At 44.1% G+C, this 13,686-nt stretch overlaps 1 protein-coding gene across 4 annotated transcripts in view; it reads right to left on the reverse strand.

The window, feature by feature from the left end:
• LOC124233489 (major facilitator superfamily domain-containing protein 6) overlaps nt 1–7,333 on the reverse strand; it is a 71,682-nt gene extending 64,349 nt beyond the window's left edge. Inside the window, exon 1 of one of the 4 annotated variants that reach the window (XM_046650624.1) lies at nt 7,264–7,333. The gene's annotated coding sequence lies outside the window, so the exon portion shown is untranslated. Of the gene's footprint in view, nt 1–4,391; nt 4,477–5,965; nt 6,097–6,502; nt 6,763–7,263 lie in introns of those variants that run through there. The other 3 variants (XM_046650621.1, XM_046650622.1, XM_046650623.1) reach the window with 3 other exon arrangements.
• Between the last annotated feature and the right edge of the window lie 6,353 nt (nt 7,334–13,686).

The raw sequence follows: 13,686 nt of genomic DNA on the forward strand, positions 1-13,686 counted from the left end.
TTTTAAACAGAAATTCATAAGTGCTTCTTTTTCAGACATAACTTTTATGTGTACAATTTAGATCAAAACATAGACTTCAAGGTTTAAAATACATTTTTCTATAGACAGGTAGCTACTATCAATGATTTTTGCTTATATGCCCTAAATACACTATAGTCTAAAATAATTTCTATCCTAAGCACATTCCAATCTATGTAATCTAAAACTGTTTTGTTCCTTATGCTGTTCAGACTGATAAACTGAGAGTTACCACGTACTATCCATTTCTTTCAGAAAAAGATTCATTACCCAGCTCACTAAAGAAAAAAGATACTTACTATACGAGCCATACCAATACTTTTGAAAATAAAAATACTCAATGATGGTAAACATGAAAATTGACAGGCACTCATTCACTGAGAGTAGAAGTATAACCTTTCTAGAAGGCAAAGATTCAAGTGTAACTATGTTTCTTTTAGTAGTTTTCATAATAATCAAAACTGAAAGAAAGTAAGTAATCAGTGGAGTTGAATAAATTACAGCATAGCCATATGAGACAAAAATAGAACCTTATATCCACAGGACGGAAAAATAGAACTTAATTAATGAAACAATAAAACAATTAAATAGAATGTATAGAATACGGGGAAATGCTCGCGACCTATGCACCACATTAAGTGAAAAAAAGCAGGACACAAATCTCTACATACTGCAAGAGTTTATATCTGTGAATCTATGTACTTCATACTAAACATATGTCAGAAAAAGACTTGAAGAAAATAACATCAAAATGTTACCAGGGGTTATCTCTGAGAAGTAAAATCAAGAGTTACCTTAATTTTTTTTTCTTATATTTCACTGGCTTTTTCTTCAGTGAGCATTTATCACTTTTAAAGTACATATGAAAAATGCATTATTTTAAATACAAGGCATTTGAGTGACAGTCAGGACACCCATGATCTTGGAGTTCCTGAAAGGTCCTAGGAGTTGCTAAATAGAAGTCTGCTTTTCCTGGTTCCCAGGAGCAGCAATGAAAGGGCCTGTGATCAGGGCTCTGAGACACTCTCAAAAGATACTACACCTTCAAAATGCAGGGAGCCTCATTATATAGGAAATAAAATTAAAATGTGTGTCATTTTTATCCTTTTGAAAGGATAACAATAAAGCCTTTTATTCAAACTTCCTCATAAAGGTGAATTTGGGTTCTGAAATTATTTTGAAATAGAATTAAGAGTGCACTCCACAATAGCTACAGAAGCTTGACTGTGCCGGACCAGATCAGAGCGTTTCTTTAAAGTCACAGATGCTGTGCACGTCACTCCATAGGGTTCTGTTTCACATGTTTGGTGTGGGGGCTTTGGGCTTGGCTCTGTGGAGAGAGGCCTTGTTTACCTTGGGCTCCAGTGTCTTCTACCTTAACCTTGTCCCGAACAGTGCCCACAGCAGTTATAAGAGCAGAACTGGCCACATGGCTCCTAAGGACTCCCTCCTCCCCTGTCCCAGGGCTCGGAGCTCCTCTGGAGTCCTGGGCCCTGCTGGCCACATCTTCACTCCTCACCCTGTACCGCAGCGGGGCCCCCCGCTGAGGCGCTGATGAAAGTGGAGGGCCCCCTACATGACCACCTGGGCAGCTAACCACCAGCCCAGGCTCCTCACTCACTTTCCCTTGGCACAGTTAACCCACAAATCAGGCTTGTTGAGACAACACCAGTTCCTCTCTCTAGTTCTCCTTTTATCCTCCGCAAAGCCACAGCAGAGCTCCCTCCAGCCACTACTGACTCACGATGTCCCGTCTCCTCCTCTTCCCTATCCCACTCTTAATTTCAGATCAAAACACTTCCTCAGAGTCATTCAAAATTGCACTTTCCTGTTTTCTACTTGCAGAATGTTCCCTGAGTTGGTCTCCCCTTCTCAAACACATGCCAGAACAAATGTCAAGAAAGGTGTCTTGGCCCTCCTTTGGTCAGTCCTCTTTCATACCTGTGGAATATGGTTTACCCAAGAGCCCAGATTTCTTCCCATCTTTGCCCCATTCTCTCCCATTCCTAAAATGCAGGAGGACCACCAGGTCATAAGGGAATACGGAGCTCTCATTGACACTTCCAAACCTGAACATCCCTTCAACACAATCATCAACACATCTACAGCTCAGCCACATTTACATTACACTGGACCAAGGCACATGGAGGCAGCTTTTTCTTTTTTCTTTTCTTTTTCTTTTTTTGGTGAGGAAGACTGGCCCTGAGCTAATACCTGTTGGCAATCCTCCTCTTTTTGCTCGAGGAAGAGTGGCCCTGAGCTAACATCTGTGCACATCTTCCTCTATTTTGCAGGTGGGACACATCACAGCATGGCTTGATGAGTGGTGAGGATCCATGCCCATGATCTGGGCCGCTGAAGCTGAACTTAACCAATACGCAACCCAGCCAGCCCAGAGGCAACTTTTAATCCATACAACACTCACGGTACTTTCTGCTAGTGCTGAGGTAGGGGTGTACTCGTGTGCTACTTAGAGTCACAAACTAGCAACCAGAGTTCTAATATCTACAGCAGACATATATTAATACATAGGCTCAAGGTTTAGGTGTTTCACATTTTTTTTATTTGCTGTGGTTTGGTTTGGCTTGGTTTTGGGCTCTGCACCAATAAATCATTGTCTTAGCAAATGACTCTGATGGTTTCCGAAAGCTGCCTGACCAACTAACTTAATTTAGACAATGCCACTTTACAAAAAAGTAAATTAGTATCTTCTAAATACAGACAACGAAAAACAGCTACAAAGCAAATGTCACTGAAATCCAACAATAAGGCTAAGTACTAGATAACCCGTCATTCAGGATTTAAGTCAACGAGTCAGCTGACACAGGCCCAGCTCACCTTCCAAAAGGCTAGTAAAGTATAGTAAATGGCCACAGACAGCTAATGTTGGATAAACAACCACACAGGAATTATACCTAAATGGAATGTTCCTGATGGAGACATGAAGATGTTTTCATTGCCCCTCACAGAATTTGCTTTAGATATATACGTTTGCTGTGCCCTGGGAAATGCCACATTTGTTTTGCTTTGAGTAAGAAGTTTTACCTAAACTGGCTTTGTGCTAGGGTAGGATTTTGCACTTGATTTCTGGGTTTAAAGAGAAACCATTGAGCAACAGAGCTTCCTAAATCAAAAGACTGAGATTTCCCTTTCCCAAGACAGAATTAGAACCTGAAATGAAATGTTGGATGACACCTAAAATTGTCAGAATATCTCTTCTGCAAAATAATTTTCCAATTACCTTTTTCTCAGGATTGCCTATTGCATTTATAATGAGCCAACCTTATTCAGATTTCCTTCAAGTACAAAACACAAGAAGCATGTGTTTTCTTGATTCTGAATGTATTTGGCTCCGGATTTCTAAGTCTGAGCAGGGAAATGTATTAATTTTTAAGGGTTCTAAGCAATGCCTTTTTTAATATTACATAAAACTAAGCAGAATTGTGGGATTGTATATAATAAATATATATACACATCAGACTAAATTAACTTAATGATAACTTGCTCCTCCTGAAATTATGTTACTAAAGATAATTGCACCTAAAGTCACGCAGAATGCCATAATCTCATGAAATGACACAGCAAGTCAATTTATTTCTCCTACTCCTACCTTCTATGTAAAGAACAGTCATGCTTCCAAAGACAGCCACGACCAGCAAGACCAGGAAGAAATTCTTATCGCCCTAGCCTGGCAGATAAATTGGGGTGCGCACCAAAGCATTCTTATTGACGACGAAAATTGGGGGTGCTGTAGAACACGTTAGAGATACTTTTAGAAAAGGTAAAAATCAGTCATCTAAGACTCTCCACCCTTTGCTCCCATACCTGGAATTCCCAGAATATCACCTTCCTCTTTGATCTCTTGAGTCTCCTTTCACTTCCCTAATGTTAGACAGTTTAGGCACTTTCAGTTTTTTTCCTATTTTCGATTTTTATTAAGTGAATCAATTCTATTCTTTTTGTTTCCATTTTTAGTTTATATAATAAAAGAACAAATGCTTGTTGCAAAAATTTTTTTAAAAAAGCCAAAACGTACTTTATAAATAAAAAGTAAAAGCGCCCTCTTCTCTGCACCCCCTCCCACTTCCTTCAGGCAGCCTCTGGCAACAGTTGAGGGACAATGAGGTACAGCGATGCCTGTATGCAGGTTTAAGTGTATGCATACAAATCTCTTCTACAATTTCCTTTTTTCACTTACTATATCTTGATTTTTCCCAAGACAATATACCAAAGCAGCTAACAGACACGTTTACAGTTACTGCATTTCTTCCTTTCGCTAGAATAAGATGGTTAAATCGAGATTTACCGAATATCAAAAGAAGTAAAAGGCTAATACTAAACATATCTTTGGTTATATTAGTTTTTACACTTACCTTCAATCTAAAAATGGAGAGAACAAATGGGTAAATATATATGCGTTAATATACACGCACTACAAATATACAGATTATCCCACGTAGAAAATATTAACAAATATATGTACGCCGAAGCAACATTAATTTTCAAAGTTCAGAAGCACCACCCTGCGTAGGTGGTGAGGCTGAACAGGGAGGCACACCATGTGGAAATTTCCTAGGCTCTGGAGCCAGAGACACGGGGTCAAATCTAACTCCACCTCTCACTGATTATGTGGTTTGTAGAAGTTCCTTAACCCTTCCGAGCTTCCTTTCCACCATCCACAAGACCGGGGAAAAGACTTACCTTACAGCAATTTAGAAATTACATGTTTAAGATGGTGCTTACACATAGTAAGTGTTTACAAAGTGCCTTATTACTGTTAAAATTCCAGAAACTATATACAACAGACTTAGCGATCCAATACCTCAGACCACCAGCTACCTGCAAAGGTGCTGTTTTGCTTATCTTTGTGTTTCAGTTCGCCTTCACGTTTTTATATTTACCTTATTTCTACAGACACGGAAAGTGCCTCCGAAACAAATTACAGTAAACACTCTTAGCTGCTTTAATGCATTCCCGAAATATGATCCTCTCTCCTCCCACTCCCCCAGTGTTTTGCTCTGGGCACATTAGCAATCTCCCAGACTCCTCCTAAGCAATCTTAAATTTCACTTACAACTTGTGATGAACACAAGCCACCTGATTATCACTAAGTAACTGAAAATATCTTCCACGTCTGCTGATGACAGCAACTTAAAGCATCAAAAGCTGACCTCCCTATCCTCTCCTTTTACTTAACAAGGCCATCAATGATGCATACACCTTTAGCTGGCTGGTGGCCATGTCTTGGGGAAGCGATGCTCTGCAGACACCAGGCAGCTACCAAACACAGACCCGCTTTTATCACATGTTGTTGGTCAACTGTATGTCCACCCACCCTTTATGCTCATTTATATTGAAGAGCTTAGATTTCCACAAAATCCTAAACTTCTAGAACAATTAGGGGTAAGGCTGGCCACTGTACTAGCCAGTCGTCTCTTTTTACATGTGAGAAAGCTGAGACAGAGGAAGATGTGACATGCCCATGGACATAGAACTATTTAGACACCAGTTGGGCTTAGAACCTCAACTCTTTAAGGTTCCTTCCTACTATTAATAGGCAAGATTTTATCTGTTCAGGAGCTCTGTATGGTATTTATTAAATATTTTTAGATGAAAGGAAATGTTTGTGGTTGCAAATGTGTGTGGGAGAAGCAAAATGCACCATATGCCGGCCTTAAGGCTAATGAATCCACCTGTCTGTCGACGTGGGGATGGAATAAATCACCGGGAAAGTTGCTTTTGGAATTTTTCACCAACCTGCTTGAATTTACGGGGGGCTGTGTAGGGAAGAAATAGGACCCAGAAGGACTAGCAACCGGCATCACCACCTCAAAAGGGCTCTAGGGACGTGTTAGACCAAATGGAAGTCAACAAGCACGAGGAGGGGCAATTTTTCCCAGGATGGCAGCAGGCAGAGGGAAGAGGTATTTTTTCCGTATTTATTCACCTGGGGAGGCAGACGCTGTCAATTTCTTCCTCTTGCCACACAAGTGGCCACGACCTTGTCACTGGGGCTGTCTGGCGGTTCTCGCCACCCCCTTTCTCCCGAGGATGTTTATGGCCAGGGCGCGCGCGGGGCTGGGCCGAGAAGGGCCTGGACCTCGGGGCGCAGCCCTCACCCCACGCCCGGCGCTGCGGGCTCCGGGCCAGGGCTCCCCTGGGCAGCGCCTTTGTTTTCCCGACTCCAGTTACGTTTGCGGAAGTGCTGCCCGCGCCCGGCGAGCCCGGGGTGCCGGCTGCAGCTCGCCCGGCACCCCCTAAAGATGACAGCTGACCCGGAGGCCGAGCGGAGGGGGCAGCGGCGGGCGAGCAGGGCTGGGAGCGGAGACACCCCTCCCCCGCCCTCCCCGGGGCCCCTCCTCTGAAGCCCCCTCCCGACAGCAGGTGTGCGCGCCCCAGGGGCCTCCCTGCCCCGAGGCCCCGCGCGGCCCCCACGGGGGAGGCCAGGGTGGGGCTCCCGGCCGCCCCCGCAGGGCCGACTCACCTGCTGCGGGCGGCGGCGGCGCTCAGCGGCGCGGGGCGCGCGGAGCCCTCTCCCGCGGGCGCGGGGCGGTGGCTGCCGGCGCCAGGGCGGCGGCTGTCGGGGCGGCGCGCACCATCTCGTCCTGGGGGCTGCGGCGGGTGGGGCGGGATGCGGCGGAGGGATGCGGGCCGAGCGCAGCCGGCAGCGCGACCTTGTCTCCGCTGCCGCCTCCTCCGGCCCGGGCCTCTGCCGCTCTCCGGCTGGCCCGGGTCAGGTCTGGGCGCCGAGGACCCGCCGCCAGGTGCAGCGCTCCGCCTCCTGCGGCGCGGCGGATGCGTCGGCAGCCGCTCCTCCCGGCCTCCCGCCAGCCCTGGCGGCCCCTGGGGACCGGGCGCCCAGCCCCGCTCCGGAGGCGCGCTGAGGAGGGGAAGCGACCGCGAGGCTCTATCCCCGCATCCTCCGACCCCCACCCTGGCTCGAACCCCCCATCCCCATCCCCCTACACCCTCATTCCCCGACACCCCTTCAGGCAAATGATGCAGGCCTAGCTCCGGGGGGAGGGGGCGGGGAGTAGATGGCCGCCTGGTTGAGAATAGTAATAGTAATAATAATAATAGCCATCTTTTATGGAACGCTCATCAAGTGCAGGTACAACGCTAATGCTATTGATGCGTTCTCTCAGTGTCTCTAGTCCCCGGCCTTGGCAAACTGTCCTCACTTGACCCGGGAGAGAGGAACGGGGCGGGGGACCCGAGGCAAACAGCCGGGGTCTCAGGACTCACCAGGGAAGGATTCACCAAGGCTAAAGCACCCTTTTAAATTGGGAAGGTGCTACCGAGTTATCTGGCGCCTTGCTAAAGAGGTAACCATGTTTGTCGCACTAAGAACGTAATTGAAGTTGTATTTCTGGTTAGACACGCAGAGAGGGTGGGGAGAGTGGAGTGGGTTGTAAAAGATATCATTCCTACAGTAAGTATTTTTGGGTGCCTGCAATGGGCTCTGGGGGCGCCAGATCTGTTCTCAGGGAGCTTGTGGTCTTGTTCTGGCAATAACAATAATAATAATGGCAGCCGATATTTATGAACATTTCTTATATCTGAAGCACTGAGTACCATTTAAGCCTTATCATAATCCTACAGGTATAGGTAAATGATTCCCATTTTACAACTGAGAAAACCGAGGCTGAACTTTAATGTGACCTATGCAAAATTACTAAATAGTAGAAGAGAGAGAAGTCGTCTTTTATCTCCAGGGCTTAAGCTCTTAACCAGAAATCATATGGATGAGAATTTTATGGGCCCTGAAGCTTGAGCATTTGCAGTCCCTCTTTAGGAAAAATCAAACAAAATTATAAAGACAAGGTTGCTATGCCCCAGCCCAGCCCACAGCCCCCCTCACCACCCATCCGGGCCCTAGGAACCGTCCCTGAAGCTTAAGCTGCCTTTTCCTCCTGATAAACCCACTTGCAACACTGATGCATAAAAGCAAACCAGTTAAAGGCAGTGAGTGCTAAGGTTTCAAATGAAAGAAGTTAAGGTGGTTGTTGGACTCAACAACACGGAAGACTGAATTGGGTCTCACGTGGCCTCGAGCAGCTTCCTGTTGAATTGTTTGGGACTGAACAGCTCACAAAGTACCCAGCTGATAGCTGTCACGATAGAAATACCAATCTTCTTATCTGTCCAGCTATTAAAAGGAGCAACCTTTTCAGAAAGAAAAGGAAGAAAGTCTACCATGGTTCAGGTTCTCTCCTACATGTGAAAGGAGAGGAAAGAGAGCACGAACAACTTTAGAGAAAAGAGGGTAGATCTCGACTACAGCTGCTCCAAGGCGGCCCCATGTTGAAAAGTGAAGCCAGATCATCCTGGAGATTAAAGCTGGTGTTTCTGTTTCAAACAGGACGGGGTAGCCTCAAGGGTCGGCACAGCAGAAAATGTTTTAATTGGCCTTATTAGGGCAGGAATTTTTTCCTGGAAGCCCCTTCCCTTTTCAGTAGAACTAAAGAGAAGCTGCAAACCCACATAAAGAGCGAGCGATCTGCCACTACTCCCACGTCTCCCGACCCGCTGCGAGGTAACTAGTGGGTGTGGCGTGGGAAATTAGCTTCCAAGTATACTGCCAGGCACGCTATCCCAGGAGCCATTGCACTGAAAGGCTCAAAGACAAAATGAAGATGTTGAAATCACGTGGCTGTTTGAATCGATTTAAAATGCAGAGTAAGAATCCTGGGGGAAAGAGAGAGGGTAACTTAACATACTTAGGATAAGGTACATGCAGGTAAGTATATTTTGTGAAATATGGGTAGAACCTGTACATCCCTCTCCCTCCCCCCCAACCCCACCTTCTCCCCCTCCCCTGCCTCCTTCCCTCCCTCTCCTTTGTATTCTCCACTTGGGTTTTGTTCTAGGCCTTTCTTTCCTCTGTCTTTTCTGTGATTGCTCTCACCCACTCCCTTGGCTTCAATCACAGAATATTTGAGGATGCCTCTGAATCTTTCTCTCTGGGGTTTCTCTCCTAAGTACCAGATCCATACAGCCAATTGTCCAGTAGGCTGTTTCACAGGCACCCCAGCCTCACTAAGTCCCACATCAACGCTTCATTATCTTCTGCCCCTCCCCTACTCACTCTTAACTTCCAGATTCCCAAACCGCCCATGATCTACCCAGTTGTACGAGGCCCTATATTCCATGCTCCCTTCACCCTTACCCTCCTACCCAGTATATTCACTTCCTATTGCTACTATAACAAGTTACATCAAATTTAGCAGAGTAAAACAACGCAAATTTATGATCTTACAATTCTGAAAGTCAGAAGTCCAAAATGGGTTTTCCTGGGATAAAATCGAGATGTCTGCAGCGCTGCATTCCGTCTTTATAGCTCATCGTTCTAACCTCTACTCCAGTCCTCACATTGCCTTTTCTGTCTCTGACCCTCCTGCCTCCCTCTTGACAAGAGATTTCCGCATATTGAGGTGTATGGGGTAACTATTTGGGTTCAAAACTGATTTGCGTTGAACTAAAGAAGCCTGACTTATGGCCTGTCAGACATACATTGTACATCTGCTTTAGCCATTAAAGAATGCACTCTCTTAAGATAAGAATGCATACTTCCCCTCCTATGCCCCGTCTGTAAAGACCGTGTTTGTCCTTTTCCCCACATCAGGGGCATGTTGCCCTGCTAATTTGCAACTGAATACCTCTTTGAAACTTTGATGAATATGTATTCTGGGCGTGTTTAATGTATGTTCTTTGTTCTAAAAAGTTATAAAACTACTGAAAACCATGCTTCTCCGGAACACTTTCTTCCTTTTTGAAAAAGGCCTTCCTGGGTTATAATCCTCACTTTGACTCAAGTAGAACTCACCTTATCTCTCTTATCGACAGAATGGTTATTGGCTGTTTTGCCTCAACACTCTTATAAGGACCCTTGTGATTACACTGGGCTCACCTTGATAATCCGGGATAATCTCCTATCAAGAGCCTTAATTTTTGTAAAGTCCCTTTTGCCATGTAAAGTAACATATTCACAGGTTCCTGGGGTTATGGACATCTCTAGGAGGCAATGACTTGCCTGCCACACCCAGTCAAATGCCAAGTGTCTACTTTTCAAAATATCTCTGGAATTTGTCCTCTTCTCTCTATCCCTGTGCTGTGCCAGTCATTGCGGCTCTCCTCCTCTGCCCCATAACAACCATTTCTCTGGCCTCTCTGCCTCAGTGTGTTCTCTCATCCAATCGGTTTTCCAAATTGCAACCAAAGTAATCTTTAAAAATGTCTGTCCATGTCACTTCTCTGCAGTCCTACAGGGTTGCACAACACCACGGGGCCTCCTGGTTGTGCCACCAGCAGACCTTACTCCTCTACTTAAAACTCATCCAAGGCCCTCTTTACTGTAACGAAGAGATTCAAAAGTCCAATAGTTAAGTAGGATTCAAATTTTTTTCTCATATAACAGTCCACAGGTAGGCAGTCCATTAACAGTCCACAGAGAGGGTGGCCCACCATCCACACAACACACGGATTCCATGTCTGGTCCAGGGTGATGGCCTCAGGTCCCACCATTCCCAGCACATGAGATGGCGAGAGTATATGCCCAATTACTCAAAGAGAAGCCCTAATGTTTGCACACATCACATCCATTCATATCCCCTTGTCTAAAATGGTTACATGTCCACATCTGCATGCAAGGGAGGGAAACAGTCTTTAGCTGATCGCTTGTATGCCACTCTATTACTACACAAGAAAGGGCGAGTGGATTTGGGGAGTCAATTAGCAGACTTCCACAGAAAGGAGAACAAGGTGCCATGCAAGAGAAGAATGGAGGAATATAATTTAGATTGGAGGATAGGGAAGACCTCTGAGGAAGTAACAGTAAACTGAAACCTGAGGCATAAGAAAGAGATGGCCAGGAAAAGAGCTCTGGAAAGACCTTTCCCCACAGAAGGAGCAGCCTTGAGGCAGCAAAGAGCTAACCTTTGGTGACTGGGGCAGAATGAGTGGTGAGCTAAGGAGAAATGTCAAGAGAAGAGCTTGGAGAAGTGGGCAGGAGCCAGGTCAGACAGAAACCTGTGCATCATGTTAAGCATTTTGCATTTTAGCTTACATTCAATGTGATCCATTGAAGGACATTTAAGAGATCCGATTTGTACCTTTAAAAAATCACAATGGCTGCTGTGTGGAGATTGGCATGGTGAGGGCAGAAGTGGAAATGAGGCTCAGTTAGACAGTGACCATCAGCTCAGTTAGACAGTGAGGAGAGAGATTAACAGTGTCTTGTACCAGAGTGGTAGCAGTGGTGATGGAGAGAAATGGATGGATTTGAGAGAGAGTTTTTGGAAGTGTATCAGCACACTTGGTGATACATTGGGTGTGGGAGGCAAGGGAAAGGAGGTGTTAAGAATGACTCACAAGTTTCTGGCTCAAGCAAGTGGTTGGATTGTGGTAACCTTTACTGAGAGGGAGAAGACTGTGGGAGGCAGGTCGGAGGGAAGAAAGGAAGAGTTCACATTTTGGCACAATAAGCTTGAGATGCCTGTGAGACTTGCAGGTGGAGCTGTGAAGTAGGCAATTAAATATCTGAGTCTGAAGCTCAGAAGAGAGGGCTGGACTTAGCAATCATCAACACTGAGGTACTATTTACAATCATGGGGGTGAAGGGGATCACCCAGAGAGAGACTATACTGAGAGAGCCTTGAGAAGGGCCAATATTTACTGGTTGGTAAAGAAGGAGGAACTAGGAAGGACCAGCCATAGAAGTAGGAGGAAACTCAGGAGGGTGTTGTCACTGAAGCCTACAGAAGAGTTTTTTCAAGCAGGAGTGAGTAGATAACACTCCACCCCTCCTTTAGATCCCAAATAAAACGTTATGTCCTCCACAGATGAGGCTTGTTGCCCTTCAATGGCTTCATGTACCATGTGCCTTCTGTCATGGCACTTATCAAATACTATGGTAATGACTTGTTTGTGTTCCATGCTGGACTGTGAGCTACTTAAAGGCAATAATACACACCTAGGCTATATGATACTAATCTTATGGGACCACCGTCATATATGTGGTCTGTCATTGACAGAAACGTCATCATGTGGTGCATGACGGTGTTTGTATCACTTTGTGTTATTTGTATTAGTTAGCATTATATAGCACATATAGTGGTTTAAACAAGATAAAAGTATATTTCTTATACTTATACTTATTTCTTATTCTTATACTGGACTTAAAAGATGTCTTAAAATGTAAATAGGAAGAAGGAAGTCTAACTTAGAAATCTTTTATTCTGATATCTTTCTGCTTAATTTTCTTGAGTTTTCCAAGTGGATGATCATAGCATCCTACAAATAATGATTCTGTGGTCTCTTTTCCAATATTTATATCTACTTTTGAAAATGTTATTACATTCACCAAACAATTATACATTCACAGTGATTGATAGTTGTCCCTTTGTCTTATTACTTTCTTTTCTATGGGTGCCTCTCTTGTTTACTACTGTGTATGAGGCTAGCTATTGCTTTGAGATAGATGATTCTTTATTATGTTGATAAAGTATCCTCCTATATGATATTGAACCTCTTAATCTCAAATTCATATGCCTGATGCACAGTAAGCCAATCACTGAGACATAGGTGCTTGGAGATGGAGAAAGCTTTATTCAAATTGGCCAAAATGAGAAGGCAGGAGGATACGATCCCTCAAATCTGCCTTAACAAGAGAAGAAAGCAGGGGTTTTTATAGATCTAAGGGGCTTGTCAGGAGGAGTTTCAGAGAAACAAAGGCGGTAATCCATGTTTCTTTCACTCCATATAAGCCCTTGGGCATTCTGACTTGTAAGGTCAATGGCGGCTAGAGCCTGGTTTTCTGGTGATCCTAACTTCCTTGAAGTCATTCTTTTTCTTCTGTGAAACAAGAAATCCTTGTTTCATAAATCCTTGTGACCCTTGAATGACCCTACAGTTTAAACAAGAAAACAGGAATTGACAAGATTAACTTTTTTTCATCTATGTCTATGTTGGGAACAGCGTTGAAAGGTAACCATGTTCTTATTGAGTATTTACAGTAACCCTCAGGTACCTGGCTTCATATATATGATTTAATAACAGTTTTTAAAAATTAATAACAGGTGTTAATATAATTTCCTTCATGTGTTTTCTAAGATGTTTTCTTGTCCATTCCTAATCTAGTACCACATCATATGTTGTCATTGTCTTCTAATTATGGTCATCTTAAATGACAATAAATCTACTATAGTGGAACAGAGAGTTAAGCCTTGGATATATAAGGAAGTATAAAATCAAGTGCTTTCCATTAAGAGGCTTGTAATTTACTAGCAGGAAACATGGCTATAAATAGATTGATTGTAATAGAAAGTAGCATATGCTATGCACGGTACACAGATTAACTTTTCAAAAATATCACTTTCATCATGTTCCTCCCCTCTAAGGAAAAATTCATTACATCCTCATGGCCTAATACATAAAGTTCCAAATCTTTATCACCTTCAGTCAAACACTAAGTCTTGCCAATTTTATCTCCTCTGTATTTCTCTAATTTGCTCTTCTTACCCATCCCTACACACACTACTCTAACTAAGGTCCTAATGCAACAGTCTCCATAATGGCTTCCCTGTTTCCAGCCTTGCAAATCTGTCCAGCACAAAGCAAAGCACTTAATATGGATCTCAGTTACATGATTTTTAATAATACACTTATTTT

This window comes from Equus quagga, unplaced genomic scaffold, assembly GCF_021613505.1.
Source record: "Equus quagga isolate Etosha38 unplaced genomic scaffold, UCLA_HA_Equagga_1.0 203_RagTag, whole genome shotgun sequence".
In the NCBI taxonomy this organism is placed as follows: Eukaryota; Metazoa; Chordata; class Mammalia; order Perissodactyla; family Equidae; genus Equus; species Equus quagga.